The sequence below is a fragment of the Ochotona curzoniae genome, unplaced genomic scaffold (genome assembly GCF_017591425.1).
Source record: "Ochotona curzoniae isolate NIBS_2020 unplaced genomic scaffold, NIBS_Ocur_1.0 contig_3622, whole genome shotgun sequence".
NCBI lineage: Eukaryota > Metazoa > Chordata > Mammalia > Lagomorpha > Ochotonidae > Ochotona > Ochotona curzoniae.
In genome coordinates this window covers 10,192,300-10,210,922 of record NW_024465926.1, presented here as the reverse complement: position 1 = coordinate 10,210,922, position 18,623 = coordinate 10,192,300, and positions in this window count along the sequence as shown.

Here is an 18,623-nt window from a genome sequence, read left to right as displayed (position 1 = left end):
CGAACTGTGGACACGTTAGCTCACACTCAGGAACTCAGGGAGGATAGAGTTGGCCAGCAGGGGGCAGCACAGGCTCAGACGTGCCGACTCCCGGCAGCAGGGCCACAGTGGGCATCTCCTCACCCAGTGCCACCTCACATCACAGGGGTGGGAGACCACCCGGAGTTCCTGAACGTCACCTCCTACATAAGCTGAACTTGGGAAGTGACCCAACCTCTCTGGGCCCAAGTGTTCTTGTTTACAAAACAGGGATAAGTGTGCCCACCTGCAGATGGGCTGTGAGGAGGCCTGAAGGGCTGTTCCAGGGGTGGCTCCCTGTCCTGTGGGGCAGGTGGGTGCTGCCAGTGCGTGGGAGGCTGGCCGTTCAGGCTCTGCACAGGGCTGCCCATGTGGCTGCTCCTCCCGGAGCCTGGGGTGGGATCTGCGACGCCTTGATTCATCTTAACTTTATTCACTTTGTTGACCTTCATTTTATCTGAAAGACAGAGAGAAAGAGGCCTTTCGTGAGCTGCTTTTCTCCCCAAATACCCGCAACAGCCAGGGCTGAGTGAGCTCCCAGCCAGGGCTCCTCTGTGAGCGGACGGGACCCAGCGCTTGAGTGTGCCTTCCTGCTTCCCAAGGAGTGCATCGGTGGAGCTGGGACTTGAACTCAGACACTCTGACCCCGGGTGCCGTTACCTCAAGTGGCACCTTGACTGCTATGCCGAGCGGCCACCCTCATAGACGTGTTTCCCTCTCGCTAAGCTATTTCTTTCGGGTAAATCTTCTGTGATCCACACGTGTTTCGGCACGTGGTTTCCCTTGGCAGACTGTGTTTGGGAGACTGTGACGAGCCCCAGTCCTGTGTAATGTTTGTCCCTTGCAGTGAGCACCACGGCATTTCCCATCATCACACCCAGAGACAAAGTCCAGGAGGCACCGGAGGAAACTGACCGTTCAGTGAGCTCAGGCTTGAGCAGGGAAACCAGCGTCACAGAACAGGCTGCTCCTGCCCTTCGGCCACTCCATCCAGTGACTCAGGGTGAGCTCACCACCTGCCAGAGTGAGAGCAGCTGTCGGGTGGTCAGGTGGTCGTCAGCCAGCTACGCCGTCCCATCGCAGGCCCCACCTTGCTGAGAAGCTCCTGCTGGGGTGATTCCCCGCTTGGATTTCACAATGAGTCGGCAGGTGCAGGAGGCAGGCTTGGGTTCACAAGGGTACCAGCTAGGACCTGGAGACCCAGCTTGCGTAACGCGGGGACACAAGGTGGCCCGCCTTGCCCGTACCTTTAAGCTTTCCCACCAGACAGGGTCTCCTTGTCTGGGGTCAAACAGTACATCAGCAGGCTTCTCCCTCTACATCCCACACCCCCCAAATTTTCTCAGAGTGTAATTGCACACAGGGAGAGTGGGAACATCCCCCCACCCAGTCACCCATCGCAGCAGAAGCACCAAAGGGGAGGGAGTCTATGTATTTCCGTTGCCATGTCAGTGTCTGGCATGCTGTACGTGCTCAACACGCATGCGTGGAATGGAAGAGCAAACATGTTCCTCTTTTAAAATCAATTATACTGTTTTGTATCGGTGGCAGTATTACTTAAAAGTGGAGATTTTTGACAATGGAACAATAAAGAAAAGAAATGAAAATCACCTACAAAAAAAAAATTAGCCCGTAGAGAAGGGTGCTTGGTGCGTAGATCCAGGTGCTTCTTGGGACACCCACCTCTGGGTTCATGTCCTAGCCTGGCTCCCATTCCAGCTTCTCCTGATGCCCAGCCCGGGAGGCAGCAGGTGATGGTTCAGGTACTTGGGTTCCTGCCACCCACGTGGGAGACCTGAATTGACGTTTGGGTTCCTGGCTTCAGCCTGGCATAGCTCTGGTTGCTGACGGATCTGGGGGGAGTGAACTGGAAGATGAGCACTCTCTATCTTTCAAATCAAATGAAAATAAATAAATAAATAAAAGCTTTGCCCATGTATCAATCACCCGTTATTCCGAATAGCATGAGTATTTTACTGTTTTTCCCAGTGCCTTTGACCATCCAGTTCTGCAGGCTTACTGTTGTGAAGTGCCTTATAACCGGAACTGGTAATGATGGCTTAACTGGCTAATCCCTATGGACGCCCATTCATGTCCTGGCTGCTCCACTTCCAATCCCGCTCCCTGCTTGTGGCCTGGGAAAGCAGCAGAGGATGGCCCAAAGCCTTGGGACCCTGCACCCACATGTGGGAGATCTGGAAGAAGTTCCTGGCTCCGAGCTTCGGATAGGCTCAGCTCCAGCCATTGCGCGGCAACTTGGGGAGTGAACCAGCGGGTGGAAGATCTTTTTGTCTCTCCTTTCCTCTGTAAATCTTCTCCATAAAAGAAATAAATAAAATCTTTAAAAATGTAAATGCGTTAAAACTCTGTAAAGGTAGTAATAAAAGCAACAGTTCATATTCTCTGAGAGACCGTGCTTTGGGTGGGCTTGTATCTTTTCTCCTCCAGCCCTTCCGGTGCCCAGTGGCCATCTTCTCTTGTTTACATCGGGTCAGAGTGGATGGCCTTACCTTTGGTCACAGCAAATTTTGCAAAGCTGAATTAATTTTTAAAAGTGACCCATGTTTGGCAGGTTCGTCTGGGTTGAGATGGGACAAGAGGGAAGCAGTAGGAGGAGGTAGTGACAGTGTCACAACCAAAAACAAACATGCGCCATGCGTCAAGTGTTGCAACTGCAGAAAGACCAGGCCCCCGAGTGTGCCAGGGTGCTCCTCCCAGTCTAGGGGGCCTGAGCACACCACTCCTCCAAATGGAGTCTCTTTGTCCACCGTCCTCAGGGCTACCTGGACCTGCTCAGGGTGACTCTGATAGAACAGCCAATGTAGGGTAAGGGGTGAAGATGTTTGATTCCCAGTTCTGGTAGCTGGAAGGGACCAGCGCCATGGTAGCAGCTGCCGGGAGCCTCCCGAGTTGCATCACAGTGTGGTGCAGAAGAGGAGAGAGACCGCCTGGTACACAGCTGACTGAGCAGGGCAGTGGCTCACTCTGGGGAGAACCAACTCAGTCTTGTGAGAACCGCAGTCATCTTGTATTTAAAACTTTTTTAAAAAGTTTATTTATTTGAAAGAGTTGCAGACAGAGATATTCCATTTGCTGGTTTACTTCCCAGATAGCTGTGCCGGGGTTGGATGAGGCTGAAGCGAGGAGCCAAGAGCTTCTTCCAGATCTCCCTCATGACATGTGGGGCCCAAGGGCTTGGTCCATCTGCTGCTGCTTTCCCAGGCTATTGGCAGAGAGCTGGATGGGAAACAGAGCAGTCAGGACTCAGGTGAACACCCATGTGGAATGCCAATACTGCAGATAGTAGTTGAACCCACTGTGCCACAGCACTGGCCCCAATCTCTTCTGGTGATGATGTTCTCTTGATCTAATTTCCTCCCACCAGGATACATTTCATAAAGATTTCACCACCTCAACAGCACTACACCTTGGACCATGCTTCCAGGACATAAATTTTGGGACACATTGAAACCACACACAAAATATGGTAAATTCTTAAGAGTTGATATCTTAAAGTCAAGAATGTAAGTTAAAATTGTGTATATTTTCACAGAAGTGCTACTTTCAAAATATTTTATCTGTGTCAACATTGGGAGGAGAGAGAGAGGTTTCCCACCTGATAGCTTACTCCCCAAATGCCTGCAGTAACCAGGCTGTGCCAGGGTGAAGTCATGAGCTGGGAACTCAATCATGGGTGGCACAGATCCAAGTACTTGAGCTGTCACCAGTTGCCTGCTGTTGTGAACCAGAGGCAGAGTCAGGATTGGGACCCTGCACCCTCATGGGAGACCCAGAAGAGCTCCTGACTCCTGACTTCGGATTGGCTTAGCTCCGGCCGTTGCAGTCACTTGGGGAATAAATCATCGGTCAGAAGATCTTCCTCTCTGTCTCTCCTCCTCTCCGTATGTATCTGACTTTCCAATAAAAAGAAATAAATCTTAAATAAAGAAAACAGTTATTTAGTACAAAAGAAGACAAACAGAATAAAAGCAAAGTATATAAGACATAGAAAAAAAGTAGTAAAATGGCAAACACAAACAACACTCATAATCACATTAAATATAAATGGATTAAAAAAACTAGCAGAAGACATCCAGATCATCAGAATAAATAAGAAACAAAATCCAATATCCTGCTGTGTTCCAGACACACTTGAGACTTAAAGATGCCAATGGAAAGATGGAAAAAGAATATCTGTCTGTATTCTCCATCTATATGCTTATCTAGATATCTTTCTATACATTGGCAAGATATCAACAACAGCTATATAGATGACGGAGGTAGAGAGATCACATATGACCTTAGGTATCTGGTTTTTATAAGCTGAGGCATTCTGGTAGTAAACAGAATCAAAGACGACCCACGATGACCCTTGCCTTTTGTATTGAATAGGGTTGAGCTTCATAGCCGATAGAATATAATGGAAATGACTTCTAACAATACAGCAGAAAAATCATTAACCTCCCCTTGGATTTCTTGTTCCTGGGAAACCCAGCTGCTGTGTTGGAAGGACAATAAATGCTATTCTGGAGAGGTCTGGATGGCCATGCACTGGATCTTCTGCCAATAGCAGAATTCCTGCTAATGTTCATGTGATTAATCTATATATATTTTTCTTGTTGGTGAATAAACTGTCTGATGACAGTTGAATAAACAAGTGGGTCTCCCAGCTGCACCCAAGCATTAGGCAACTACTGTCCCAGAGGAAATCTTAGTTGCAACCCGTGAGAGATCCTGCCGTAAGAGAATCCTGGGGAATAACTAGGTTTCAAGGAAGAATAAAATGAAAATGGTTGTGGACATTATAGCACGCGACTCATAGGATGCTCTTCTTGTGTGCTTAGCAAATTGCTTTTACCAGCCCCTCAATACTGAGGTAGGAACATTGAACTAGTTCTTGCTGATAAAACATTAGAGGAAAGGATGTACACCAATTCCAGCTTGAAATGATTAAGAATCTACCTTCTCTGTATTCATTCTTGCTTCTCTGTCTCCATTTCCACAATCCAGGGCATCATTGAGACTGTAAGCTGAAAACAGAGGCCGCTCCATGTAAAAGGAGCCCGGATTCTGGAATCGCTGTGAGATAGCATGGATGTCTGCTTTTGACTTTCATTGACTGAGCAATAAACATTAAGGGCATTCAGCCACTGAGACTGGATGTGGCTACAGCAGCTGGTGCTAATTGACTTCACACATAGTGACCTGCTAAGTCAAAGTTTCCTTTGAGAACTCAGAGGGAGTTGTAAGTACAGGATGCCTGGAAGAAGCTGCTGAAAGGTTGGAATAGCACCAGAGGTCCTTCTGCTTTTGGAAGTTTCTTAGCTATCAAGTTACCGAAATGAACCTGCACGTGTGCACCAACGCATCCAATAACTTGAAGTAAGTGTTATATACTTTGGAATTTTTTTTTTTTTTTGCTGTTTCCTTTTCAAATCTGTGGTTTTACTGTAACTTTAAAGAGTTGGAAAAGTCAGTACCACATACTAAATTCCAAGGTCAAAGCCACTCAGGATGAAGTCCTTAAAGAGTTTCTTTCTGGTCATGTATTGGTGGTTGAAATATATGTGGATTTGCACTGCCTGGGTGTGAGTACCACACCTCCTATCTGGTAGATTTGTGAACTTGGGGAACATATTTTTTTTAAAGATTTATTTTTTATTTTCATTACAAAGTCAGATATACAGAGAGGAGCAGAGAGAGAGGAAGATCTTTCATCTGATGATTCACTCCCCAAGTGACCACAACAGCCGGTGCTGTGCTGATCCAAAGCCAGGAGCCAGGAGCTCTTCCAGATCTCCCACGTGGGTGTAGGGTCCCAAGGCTTTGGGCTGTCCTCGACTGCTTTCCCAGGCCACAAGCACGGAGCTGGATGGGAAGTGGAGCAGCCAGGATTCGAACCGGCGCCATATGGGATCCCAGCACATTCAAGGCGAGGACTTTAGCTGCTAGATAATGGTGCCGGGCCCATTGAGCAACATATTTAATATTAAGTTTCTTCCAATTAAATGAAAAATTTTCCTCCACTGAAAATTAACATAAAAATAGAAATAATCTCACACAGTACTTAATTCATGTAAAAACATTTGGCATTGAGTCTGGCTTTTAAGTTGGATGTAGGCATTAGTTTCATTTTTATTTTTTCTTTAATCTCTTTACATCTTAAATCTCGCATGTTTTGCATAGGAGGGAAAAGCATAACCATTGAAAGCATCTATTTATTTTAGGGAAAAACCATGGTAGACGTGGTGAAGGACAGCTGGAAGTTGGTACTCACTGCTGTGCTAGAATTTTCTTCTTTTCTGCCTACATCGGATTTAAGTCATGGTCTTCCACTGAGATTTGTCATCCAGTAGTAAGAAGCCATAGTGTGCAGGCTGGCCCAACTTGTCATTTTTTTTTAATCAGTGAGGATGTAAATTTCAGTCTGATTATTTGGCACTTGTAAATCAATATTTCACCATTGCTATACATTTGTTTTTTAATTTTAAGATGTCTTGATGTATGAATGTGTCTGTATTTTGACCCCCTCTCCGAAATATATATCTGCTTCTTAGATTGAAAGTAAGTATTCTCTTGTACTCGGGATGGCTTTGCACTGTCTAGAACAAGCCAGACAAAAAGGGCCCTGCCCTTAGAGATGCACAAACATGAAAAGAAACAGATTTTTCACTTTTTTTTTTGGCTTGTGAAACAGATTTTTCACCTTTTTTTTTTTTTTTTGGCCAAAAACATGTTGATCAAATATCTACAAAGTCCCATAAGTGTTATATTTCATAATTTTCATGTTAACGCTCATTGCCATGTGAGAACTCAGTGGTAGCTAAGAAATCAATAGAACAATCAAAATCAGTATCTTTTCTGAGCAGATGTTGCTTGCTTTGGTAAATTGATCACAATAAGCTCTAGGAAAACAAATGGTGTGTGTGTGTGTGTGTGTGTGTTGTAACTGTTATTTATATTTTTCTTCAAGAGAGGGCACAGTGGGTTCTGGAACACACCAGAACAGCTGGCATCCTCATCCCTTAGGATTATTGGTTGTGGCACTGACACTAGGCAGTTTTCTCTGCTATCTCTGCACACACCATGCCCTGTGTTTGGGGGCTTGGCAGGTTCAATTTCCCACTTCTCTTCCAATGTTCTTTCCTCTCTGCATCTCTGGGTAGCCTGCCCCAGGTTCTTTCCCATCTATTGACCAGGGTCTTTCCCATCTGTTGACCAGAATTTAGCCTTGTCTCAAGCACCTGATTCTCACTTGGACAGGGGGCAGTTTGTGGGGGAGGAGGAGCATGGGAGGCCCAGAAGAGGTGGGGGGTGAATGGATTCATCCCGGTGTCACATGCAATAAAGTGCAACACTGAAGTCACCACATGGGGCATTTCTCAATATTTGCTCTGGCAAACATAGGGAGCTAAGGGTGATGTCTTATCCTGGGAAATTGAAAACATCTTGTGAAGAGAAGGGAGCCAATGCGCCCAGCTCCAGGTTTGAAGGACAGCAGGCTGGCAGGATAGAACATCCAACTGATCTTTGCTGTGCACCTGGCATATTATGTCTCGTGCAACTTTCAGCTCAAGGATGGGCAATGTCCCTGTCTTCCTTTGGGGTCATCCTGAACCCCAACCTCCAGAGACCTCTATGATGACACTCATTACATTGCCAGCTTCTTTATTCTGTCTCAGGAGCACCTGTTGTCTTTTCTTTTTATCCCCAGCATCTAGGGCAGTGATTGTCACATCCAGAGCATCCAATCAATGCCAGGAAAACCCAGGTTACCCAGGGAAGGAGGCCTCTGCCTTCCTTTTGATCATTGACGCTCGTCAGACAGTGAATGGAGGAGCCTAATTCACTGGGGGAGAAAAGGGTATTCCTTCGTTTACACAAGTGAATGATTCTTGTTGCCTTATTGGTTGATTGAATACCACGTGGGTTCCAGTGAAACAAGACAGGGGACTTCAGTGGCTGTGGGGCAGAGTAGCCGGCAGGTTGAGAATACAGATACTAGAGTGGCCTGCGTGGCCTTGGGCAGCCTCCTTAAACTTTCTCTGCATGGGTTTTCTCAGATGTGGAATACTTTTTGAATAAGATTACTATTTAAAAATTCTCATTTTGGAGCCTGGCACAGTAGCTTAGTGGCTTAAAAATCCTCGCCTTGCACACGCTGTGATCCCATATAGGTGCCAATTCTAATCCCAGCGACCTAACTTCCCATCCAGCTCCCTGCTTGTGGCCTGCGAAAGCAGTAGAGGACGGCCCATAGCCTGGGACCCTGCATCCATGTGGGAGAGCCGGAAGAGGTTCTTGGCTCATGCTTTGGATCGGTTCAGCTTTGGCCATTATGATCACTTGGGGAATGAATCAACATATGGAAGATCTTCCTCTTTGTCTCTCCTCCTCTCTATATATCTGACTTTCCAATAAAAATAAACAAATCTTAAAAAAATTCTCATTTCATTGTTAAAGGTAACACTTGAATGCTCTTTCTTCTTTCAGTTGCTTAATTTTATGTTCAAGTAAGGTTATTGAGAAGTATTTATTTCTGGGTTATTGCTAATGAGAATACATTTCCTATTTTTGATAAAAATATCCAGCACAATTTGAAGTTAATTCAAGTAGAGAGCGTTGGCCTGGGTCAGAGTATCAGCTGGCACTGTGTGATTTATTTCTCCAGCAAGTATGCTTGACTATGTGCTAGGTGCTAGGCACCAAGCATGCATCGTGGAATTGGCACCGTCATGGAGTAGATAACATTTTTAGTGTGTTATTGATGTTAAGACACTTTTTTCATGTTAATATCTTAGAAATTGAGGTTTTATCTTACACCTGGGGTAGTTCCATGATTATTTCCAGCATTTTTTGTTGTTTTGTGTGGAAGATACTGGCATGTGTGAATCAGTGACATCTTAGGTTTGAGATGACATGATACTGTCAAGTACAGTCGGTGATGTGGGCCAACTAAGGCAGAGAAGGAACTTGGAGCGTTTCTCACCTTAGCTATGGCACACTCATGTATCTTTATATTTGCATACTCTGGAAAGCAATGGCCACAGCTATCAAACAGATATTATAATTGAAAACCGTGGATAGGATCCAAATGTCCTATTTTGGTTTAATAGCGGGTAAAGTCCTCACCTTGCACATGCCGGGATCCCATATAGGTGCTGGTTCTGGTCCTGGCGGTTCCCAGGATGCAGAAGGTGGGCCTGGACATGGGGAGGAGAGCTTGGAGGAGAAAGGCAGGAGGTTAGCTTGGCCTGGAGGAGAGAGGCCCAGCCCCAACTCTTGAGTGGATTGGAATCCGATTGGCCTAAGGCCAGCTCTTGCAAGCTGTCATTATCTGTGGCTGATTCATCCTTGTAACACTTGAGGAAGAGGGCAGTCATGTGTCCTAGAAATGACTTGTAGAATAGGAGCGCAGTATCATGAAGTCAGTGAGTTAATAAATGTGTAGCTTCTTTCAGTTTCTCTGACAGAGTCCGTCAGTATGTTTTGCAAGCTTTGCACAGCCATTGCTGATCCCTGAAACCATCTCTCTGTAGGATTTCCAGAAAGAGGCCAAGGGAATGGTTGGATTTGGAAGCTGTTTGATGAAGTGGAGCAGGATATGTGGGAGATCCCTGTGGTACAGAGCCCCTGTTCTGCATGGCATCTACCAGAACAGCCTCCGAGCACCTATGTGCACCTGTGCTGGATCCTGTCCGTGTGAACCCCACGTGGTAGGATAGCCTTGTTGTTTCCATACCAGCAGCCTTTTGTGGGTTTCCTTTTAGTTTCTGAATCAGGTCAGCAGTAAGTCACACCTACTTTCTATCCCCTCTTGTTCAGTGGCATTTGGAGGTGACACATTGTCACCTCTGTGAAGCAGTTTCCTGCATTAAGCCAACAGCCCTTGTTCTTCCTCTTGGTCAAAAGACTGATGTGCTTTTTCTCTGACTTCATTGCCTGCCACACCCGCCACTTGGCTCACTCCAGCCCACTGCCCCGGCAGTGCTCCTCACAGGCCATCTCAGTTTGGGTACTGGTCCTTCCTGTTCCCTCTGCCTAGAGGGCTGTTCTGCTTACTCACAGGAGTCGTTTTCCCCTTTTGTTGCCGTGTCCCATGAAAGATCACTACCCCACTGTTGGGATGAGGGGTGAAGCTATTCTAACTGAGCATATAGAAGACACTACCCCTTGCAGTCTCACACCTTGCTTTAATGTTTTACGTGAAGTTGACATCTCCTGCCCTCTGTGTTGTCCATTCATTGCTTCTCGTGTCAGATCCCAAGATCAGGGTCTTGGTTGGCTTCCTTCAGTGTTTAGAGCCTGGCTCATCACACACCAAGAATGAGCTGAGTGATGACACTTGGTCTTGTAAGAGCTTGAAGTGAGGGGTAGGCTTTGATTTAGTCCAGATACCCGAATCTTCCTGTTCTACCATGTTCTTCTCATATCCTGTCTCAGTTCTCCATGTGAAAAAGATACCTGCATCTGCCCTGGGTCTCTTCTCAAATCCTAGATGGCCCATTGCATCTCATTTTGTTTTGCCCGTGGTCCACCTGGAACTTGATGTTCCAGGACTTGGGTAATTCCCTGTGGTTTGAACCCCATCCATGATCCTCACCCACTGTGGCCCACAGCAGTGCATCTGGATAAAGTTTGCTGAGTTGCATCACCTCTGGCACTTGTTTCCAGGCAGAATAGGGAAGGAGCGTCCTTGAGATCTCCATGGGGGGTGGTACTGGCAAAGCCTTTAACCTTTGGAACAGTGTATGCTTCTTGGCTGAGAAAATACTTCACAGCGCAAATCCCAGAGGTCTTCTCAGGACTCCCCGAGGGCACAGAAACTGGGCACAGCCCTTGCCTTGTCTGGAAGGCAGATCCTATGTCACCTGCTAAGTCCAGGCCTGTTCTCTGCTTGTGGAAAGTCCTACCTTGAAGCCCGGAATGCTTATTGCAGGAGGAAATGCAGGCTTGAGCCAACGGGGAAAGGATGGAATTCATACGGCCAGAGACAAACAAAGATTTTATATTCTATCCTGTTATTTTAGTAATTACCCTTTTGTTGACTAAGATTTTAAATTTCTATATTTCTCTCCTGCCTCACTTGTTCTCTCCTTCCTTTGGTTTTTCTCTCTGCAGATATATAAATATTTGTGTTCTTTAGGTTACAGAAGTTGTTACACCTCTGGGCTCAATGCTGGGTGCCATTGTTCATTAAATCATTCCAGGAAGAATGACAGGGAATACAAACACAACTGTTGTCCAATGATAGTGCCTGCAGGTTGGCACATAGCACAAATAATTGATTTTTGATCTGCTGTGGTTCTGGACGTTGAATCATATTGGCTGGGTGGGCCTTGTGTGTGACTTCTTATGTGGCCATCTTGAGGTCATATCACCTGATAGCTCACATGGGGATGTCCAAGTTGGCACTACGGTGCTTCCTTCTGTGTTGACTCTCCAGCAATATAAGCCAGGTTTCTTCCATGAACACTCAAAGTCCTAAGAACAGGAAGCAGAAGTTGTTGGGCCACTGGGTGTCGCAGCCCCCAATTGCCACCAGTCGAGAAGAGGGCAGAGAGAGATGCGCTCCCTCTCTGCATGGATAGACCCCATTGCTGAAGAGCATGTCAGGTGGGTGGCTTGGTGCAGCTGTTCTTTTAAGTCTGTAAAATATGTGAGCCAGTCTTAGAGAACCAGCACGGCTCATCCCACGGAAGCTTCAAGGGACATGTATGGAGGTGACCCAGAGCAGGTGACCATATGGAACAATCAGCTGATAGCAGCTCCAAAGTGTCACAAGATACAACCCAGCACAAGGAAGCTGGATGATTAATTACTCAACACTTTGAATGCCCCCACTTGAATCCCCTGCCAGAGACCTATAGCAGCCAAGAAGCCCCATTGATGGGGCACGTGGGAGATGGGGAAGGAGGAGCGGCTCTAAAGAGGTGAACTAAAGACATCTACACACCAGAGTGGTAGTAAAATGTTGGGGTGATGTTTGTAAACAAAGTTCAGGACCAAAATTGCAGTTTTTAGGGCTAGAAGAAAAAGTGCCTAATTTTGAGGCAGCTTGAGAGACCCATAAATGCTCAGGTGTGTTGAAAGAGAGCTCAGGTTTCATTGCTTGAGAAGACACTGGCGCAGCCCCTGATCACCATCTCTGGGAGTGTGCTCCAGCCAGACCCCTCTTGGCTGCTGCCCACCTTGTCCTCTGCTGCTTTGCTCTGACCTTTCAGGGTCTCTGCTTTTTCTCAAGCCCCAAGCACACTCTCCCCTCCCCTCCCCTCCCCTCCCCTCCTCTCTCCTCCCCTCTCCTCCCCTCCCCTCCCCTCCCTTCCCCTCCCCTCCTCTCCTCTCCTCTATTCTCTTCTCCCCCCATTCCTCTTGTCCTCCTCCCTCCTCTCCCCTCCTCCCTCCTCCTCCCTCCTCCTCCTCTCCCCTCCCCTCCTCTCCTCCTCTACTTCCCCCCCTCTTCTCCTGTCTGTTGTCTTCCCCCCTTCTCCCGTCTTTTCCCCTCCTCTCCTCTCTCCTCTCTCCTCTCTCCTCTACTTTTTCAGTCCTCTCTCCTCTTTCGGCTAAATCTGCGTCTTCCCACCTCAGCCCAGTCCTTGGAACTCTGTCTTCAGCCCTGGGCTATTCTACTTGTGCTCCTCTTCCATGGCACTTATTTAAACAGCAGAAGTATCTGTGTAATGATCTGCTTGCTGTCTATCTCTGTCAATAGATACTAAGTTCCAGGAGAGCAGGAGAGCTAGATCTACTTACTTTTTCAAGTTTTATTTATTTATTCATTGTGTGAAAGAAAGAGATCTCTTTTATCTGCTTGTTTGCAATTTCCAGGTCTGGGCAGGTTGAAGCCAGAAGCCAAGAGCATACTAAAAATCACCGATTGTGCACTTGAAAAGGTGAACTTTATGTAAATGAGTCATACCCTAATTTTAACAAATAATTATTACTGTAAAAATAAATGGGATCTTGTGGCCCACTGGCAGGCTGATGCATTGGGGCATAGTTTGGGCTCCAAATTATTCCCAAGGTCAGAATGGCAAGGATGTAGAATTATTTTCTGAGAACCTTGTTGTATTTGCTTGATGGTTTCCTCTGTAACCACAAATGACACTGCTTCTTGAAGAACATCAAGAACCAGATCAGGTGGAATTGAAGTTTCAGCCACCCACAAGCAAAGGAACACCAAGTTCCATCTGAAGAAAAATGGCTGAACGAATGGGCCTGGTTTACATGGTTGTGCAAAGCACAAAAACAAACAGGATGGTGCTATTTGCTAAGCTCCTGCAGCCACCTATCAGCAAACAGGCAGATTCTGTTTCCTCTTTAACCTTTGGAATTCTGTTGTTGAGTGAATGGCTGTGCCTTTTGAAGCTCAGCGGGTCTTTCCACCCATTTTTTCTCACCAAGAGGAAAACACCTGACGTGTCCAAACTAAGAAACGTTCTAGGCTGAAACTGCCAAAGTTGGGGAAAACAAAGTGAAGTCGAAGAAACTGACCCAGATCAGGAGAGATGAAGGAGACACGGCCAGTGGATGTAGCGTAGGCCCCCGAACTGAAGAGGCCATTAGTGGGAAAACCAGTGAAATGTAAATGAAGTTTGGCTAACATTAGCCAATGTTTGTTTCTGTGACCAAGACCGTATCCTGTAAGACGTTCAGAGCAGAAATCCTTTGGGTGAAGGGTTGGCCCGATCTCTGCAAGCCCTCTGTAAATTTAGTAAGTGTTGTAAAACCAAAAGCCTGATTCCCAAAGAAAGCTTGCCACCAGTGTTCTGGCCCAGCAAGTTAAGCCACCACCTGACACGCTCACATCCCATGCTGAAGGATTGGTTTCAGTCCTGCTACTTTGCTTCTGATACAATTCATGTACCTGGGAAGCAGGGGAGGTCGAGTTTAGGATTTGGGTTCCCGCCAGACACATGGCTCCTGGCTTCAGCCTGGCCCAGTCCCAGCTGCTGCCCCCCCCACCTGGAGAGTGAACCAGAGGATGGGCCAGCTCAGTCTCTGCCACTCTTTCGAATAAGTGGGTGAATGAGTTGTATCTTAATATTAGAAAGCTCATCCAGACTGACTTCTCTGTTCTTAAAATCTTCTCTCTGTCTAGCTAATAGGTGTGTGTGTGTGTGTTTAAGAGAGAAAGGGGTTATTATGTGAAATATTTTAGATAAGGAATGTGAACTCAAATTACAGAACTCTCTGTAAATGCAAGTTATTATAAATGGTCAAAATCCAAGGTGCTTCCTAACTCCTTCTAAATTTCTCATTCTGCCTTCTGTGAATATGCAAGCACCTTCCCTTCCGTGACTTGGCTGTTCTATTCTCTGCAGTTCATATTCTGTTTGTCATCAAGTGGTGAGTAATGAGTGTGGCTCCCATAAAGTGCCATGCCCGAAACAGAGGAGGGTGTTCCCGCAGTCGTAGTTGACTAGGGAAGTTAAAACATAGCTGTGTCTTTATGCCCAGTTGATGAGTGAGAGTTGGTGGTGATTCAGGATGGAAAGACACAAGTTGACTACCGAGGGCATGAACAGTAAGAGGCAGGTTAGTGTAAGTCACATAGTTACGTGAGGATTTTCCTAAGGCTCTTCCCTGTGGACTGTGTCCTTATATTTTCTGTTTGTAGTCCTTAGGGGAGGACCAACTGTGCTTCTCAACTCACTTTGCCCTCTAAGGAGAAGCAGGTTGGGTGTGTCAGGGGAGATCTGGTGTCAGATTTCAAAGGTTAAGCTCCCACTCAGCACTGATTTCCACGGACACTAAGATCTCATCTCTCAGTTCAAGTGGGGACAAAGCAGGCTCCCCTTCTAGGGCTGCGGTGGGAATTGGATGAGCTGATTCGGCTGCCATGTGTCCGAGCTAGGTAGGGGATAGCAGTCCTGTCAGTGTGGGTGGAGAAGGAAAGATGGTGGACACACGTCCACACAAATGAAGTTTTAACTTTTTAATTGATTTTATTTTTATTTGAAAGACATAATTACAGAGATAAGGGGAGACAGATCTTCCATGCACTGGTTCCCTGACCAAATTTCCACTATGGCCGGAGCCAAGCAGATCCAAAGCCAGAATCTTCTCCCGGGTTTCTCACATGGATGCAATGTCCCAAGGTCTTGAGCAATCCTCCACTGCTTTTGCAGGCCACAAGCAGGAAGCTGGATGAGAAGTGGAGCAGCCAGGATTCAAGCCAGGACCCATATGGGATGTTAACAGCACATGTGCAAGCTTAACGTGTTATGCCACAGTATGGAATGTCACCAGTGCTGGCACAAGCTTAACCTACTATGCCACAGTGCTGGCCACCAGGATTTTTCTTAATAAGAAAATTTACGAACAATTTTACAATCTTAGGAAAATGTTCACAGTGTATTATAAAATGAGGTCCATGGAATAGAAAATATTTATATGTAAGACATATGGATAAACAGCTAGAAATTTTAAATTTCAAAATGTTCATTATAAGCAGAATGGTTAACAGTAGTCATTTCTGAGTGGTGAAATGATTTCAGAAGTATTTCTCTTATCAAAATGGAAATGTGTGGAGTGGGAGTTTAACCTACTGGTCCCACTGGGGCCTGCCTGGGTTCACACTCCTGTCTTCAGCCTCCTGCTCATGTGCAGCCTGGAAGGCAGTGGTTCTGGCTCTAGTGGAAGGGGTCTGCCCCCTGTGTGGGAGATCTGGCCTGAGCTCCCAGCTCTTGGACCTGGCTGGACCCCAGCCTGGTGACAAGAGGCATTTGGGGACTGAACCAGTAGACAAGGGGATCTCTCTGCATCTTTTTTTGTTTCTCTGTATCTCAACCAAGTAGAAGCAACATAAAGAGGAGGCTGGCAACGTTTAGGGGAAGGAGGATGGAGGGATTACTGTCTCATGGGAATAGAATTTCAACTTTGCAAGATGAAGAAATTGGGGAGAGCTATTGTACAACAACACAATTGAACTTAAAAATTGTGAAGATGGTAAACTTGATGTCTAATGTTTTTATGTTAAAAATGCCTTCTAAAAATGGCAAATATGATACTCAATTAAGGAAATAAATAAAAGCGTTATTTGGGGGTGCCAAATCTGAGTGGTGGCTGGTTGGTGCGGAGTTTGAGCATTTCTGCAGTTCATTGAGTGTGTCCCACGCTGTAATGTTCACGTGGGGTCAGCTGGGACACTGCTCTCCCTCTGCATTCTGTCGAGGGAAAGTATTCACTCCAGAAGATGGGAGGGGTGTCACCCAGATGTGTTTGCTCTGCCTGTTGTCCCTTCTGACCAGGTTCAGTGGCTGGCTACCCCAGCAGGGACGAGGGCATGTCCATGGTGATGACCTGGCACAGCAGCCCTTGCCCTCTGCTCATCTCCCTCACTCCACAGAGCCTGCGTCAGCTGCACTATTTGCAGGGCTGCCCGCCACAACCCCACACTGCTTGCTGTTCTTTGATCTGTAAACCCCAGTCATGGCCAGCTAGGTTGGGTCAGGGGAAGTTGGGCCAGTATCTTAGAGCAACTATTTTGCTGCTTTGCACTTACTCCCTGGGCAGAAGGCTCATCTAGGATAATGATGCATCTCTGGCAGAGACAGCAGAGGGACAAAAGTTAAGAGCTTGCAAACGCTGGGAAAGGCCAGCCCCACCAAAGTGAGAAGGATAGAAGTGACAGCACCATGTAGGTACTGGTTTTTCTGTAACTTTGACAAAAGATTTTAGAAAACAATTGCCAGGGCTTGCTGTTACTGATTGAAAAGTTAATTAGCCTTTCTGAAGGCAGTATGTGTAAAGAGCTGTGCAAATGTTTGTTCTGGAATAGAATATTCTAGAATAGGTGTCAAAAGAAGATTCAACAAGGAATTTATTATAAGGTAAAAAGTGACGTGTAAAATTAGTGTGGAGGGGCTGGTGTCATGGCCTATCAGGTAAAACTGCCACTTGCAATGCTGTCATCCCTTATGGGTACTGGTTTGTGTGCCGGCTGCTCGGCCTCCCATCCTGCTCCCCAGTTATGCACCTGAGAAAGCAACAGAGGATGGCCCAGGAACTTGGGCTCCTGCCACTCACATGGGAGACCTGGAAGAAGTCCCTGGCTTCTGGCTTTGGCCTGACTCAGCGCTGGCTATTGCAGCAGTCTGGCGGGATGAATCAGCCTATAGGTGGTCACTGTCTCTGTCTCTCTCTAGCTCTCTGTAACTCTAACTTTCAACATAAAGAAATCTTTTAAAAATTAATATGGAGAGAGATTTCCATTTCTGGCAATATGGAAGTCAAGGTAACCTGTAGGACAAACTCACAACAATAAGCTCCAGGAATATCAGGTGGAACGTAACCAAACTTCTAGTTGAAACTCAAGGGTAAAAGAGAATGCCCTAGAGATCCAACCATGGGAAGGAAACTAGGCACAAAAGTGCCCTGACATCGCACGGTGTCCCCAGGGAATTAGCCACCCACAACCCCAGGCTGATGTTTTCTAGTTCAGCTGGGGGCGAGAGGTCAGGCTGGTGGACTGTGCTGAGCAGGGGAGCAGGGCCTGCATTTCCTGGAGCTGGAATGCTTGAGAATCTACATTGTTAGTGACAAATGAGACACCAGAAAACCTCCTCCCTTGGACAAAGTCCCACCCGTGCTTGAGCTCTTTGAATCGCCAAGAATGATCTTAAACTCCGAGACGCACTCTGCCTGACCCAACTTTATTCACACCCTGGGCTCTCTCTGGGCACATCTGTGCACCTTCTTGTAAAATCCAGTTTGAGCAAAGAATTCTGTCAAGTGTATTAATGGCCCTTGCCTCCACCTCCCGTGTGTCCCACTGATGGAGTTCCTCATCCTTCACCATCGGCTGATCAGCTTGGCCTGTCTTCAGCAGGGTTCCTGTTGGATGGGTTTAGCCAGAATCCTCCTTACTGCTAATGTTTCCCCTGCGTGGTGCTCAGGATCTGAGCTCTCAGAGGCAGCGGAGTTTATCCTAACTCTGAGTGTTTCAAGGCTCCCAGGAGCGATGGGATTCCTGTGCTGTGCTTTGGTTTTCTGTGGACTCCACCTGCCATCTTTTAAAAAATATGTTTATAATTTTATATAATATGTTTTTATGATGATGTTTATGTAGTTAAGGATACATACCCATGTACCCATGTGGACCACTCATTAGGGTGGGGAGGGTCTAGGAATGGGAGAGACTGGGTGAGACAACTGTTTCCAATCCTTTTTTTTTTTAAAAAATATCTGGGGAAATGGGGAGAGAAAGGGAGAGGGCTGCTTCCAGCAGCACAACTGCATCACCACTCTGGGATGAGGGACAAACACCTGATAGCATCTCAGGGTTCCTGATGTGGAGCATGTTCTGAGGGTACCGCTAAAGTGGTTTTCATAATTCTGAGATGCTGTTGATTTTGTTGCCCCATGGTTGAGGAACTCCTTCCAAGGTCCATTGGCTGACACAGTCCACCTTAGAGTCTCCAGTCACCCAGATACTCGCTGTCAAAGCTTGACTAGGAGAGCTGTCCGATTTGTTCTGTCCTAGACATGATATTAGACATCCTTTGCATGGCTTTGTGAACTGGTTGTCATGTACCCCATGTGTGTCTGGGCACAGCTTCAACAGCTGAGGAGACCCTGTTCTGACACATGTGCTTGGCAGT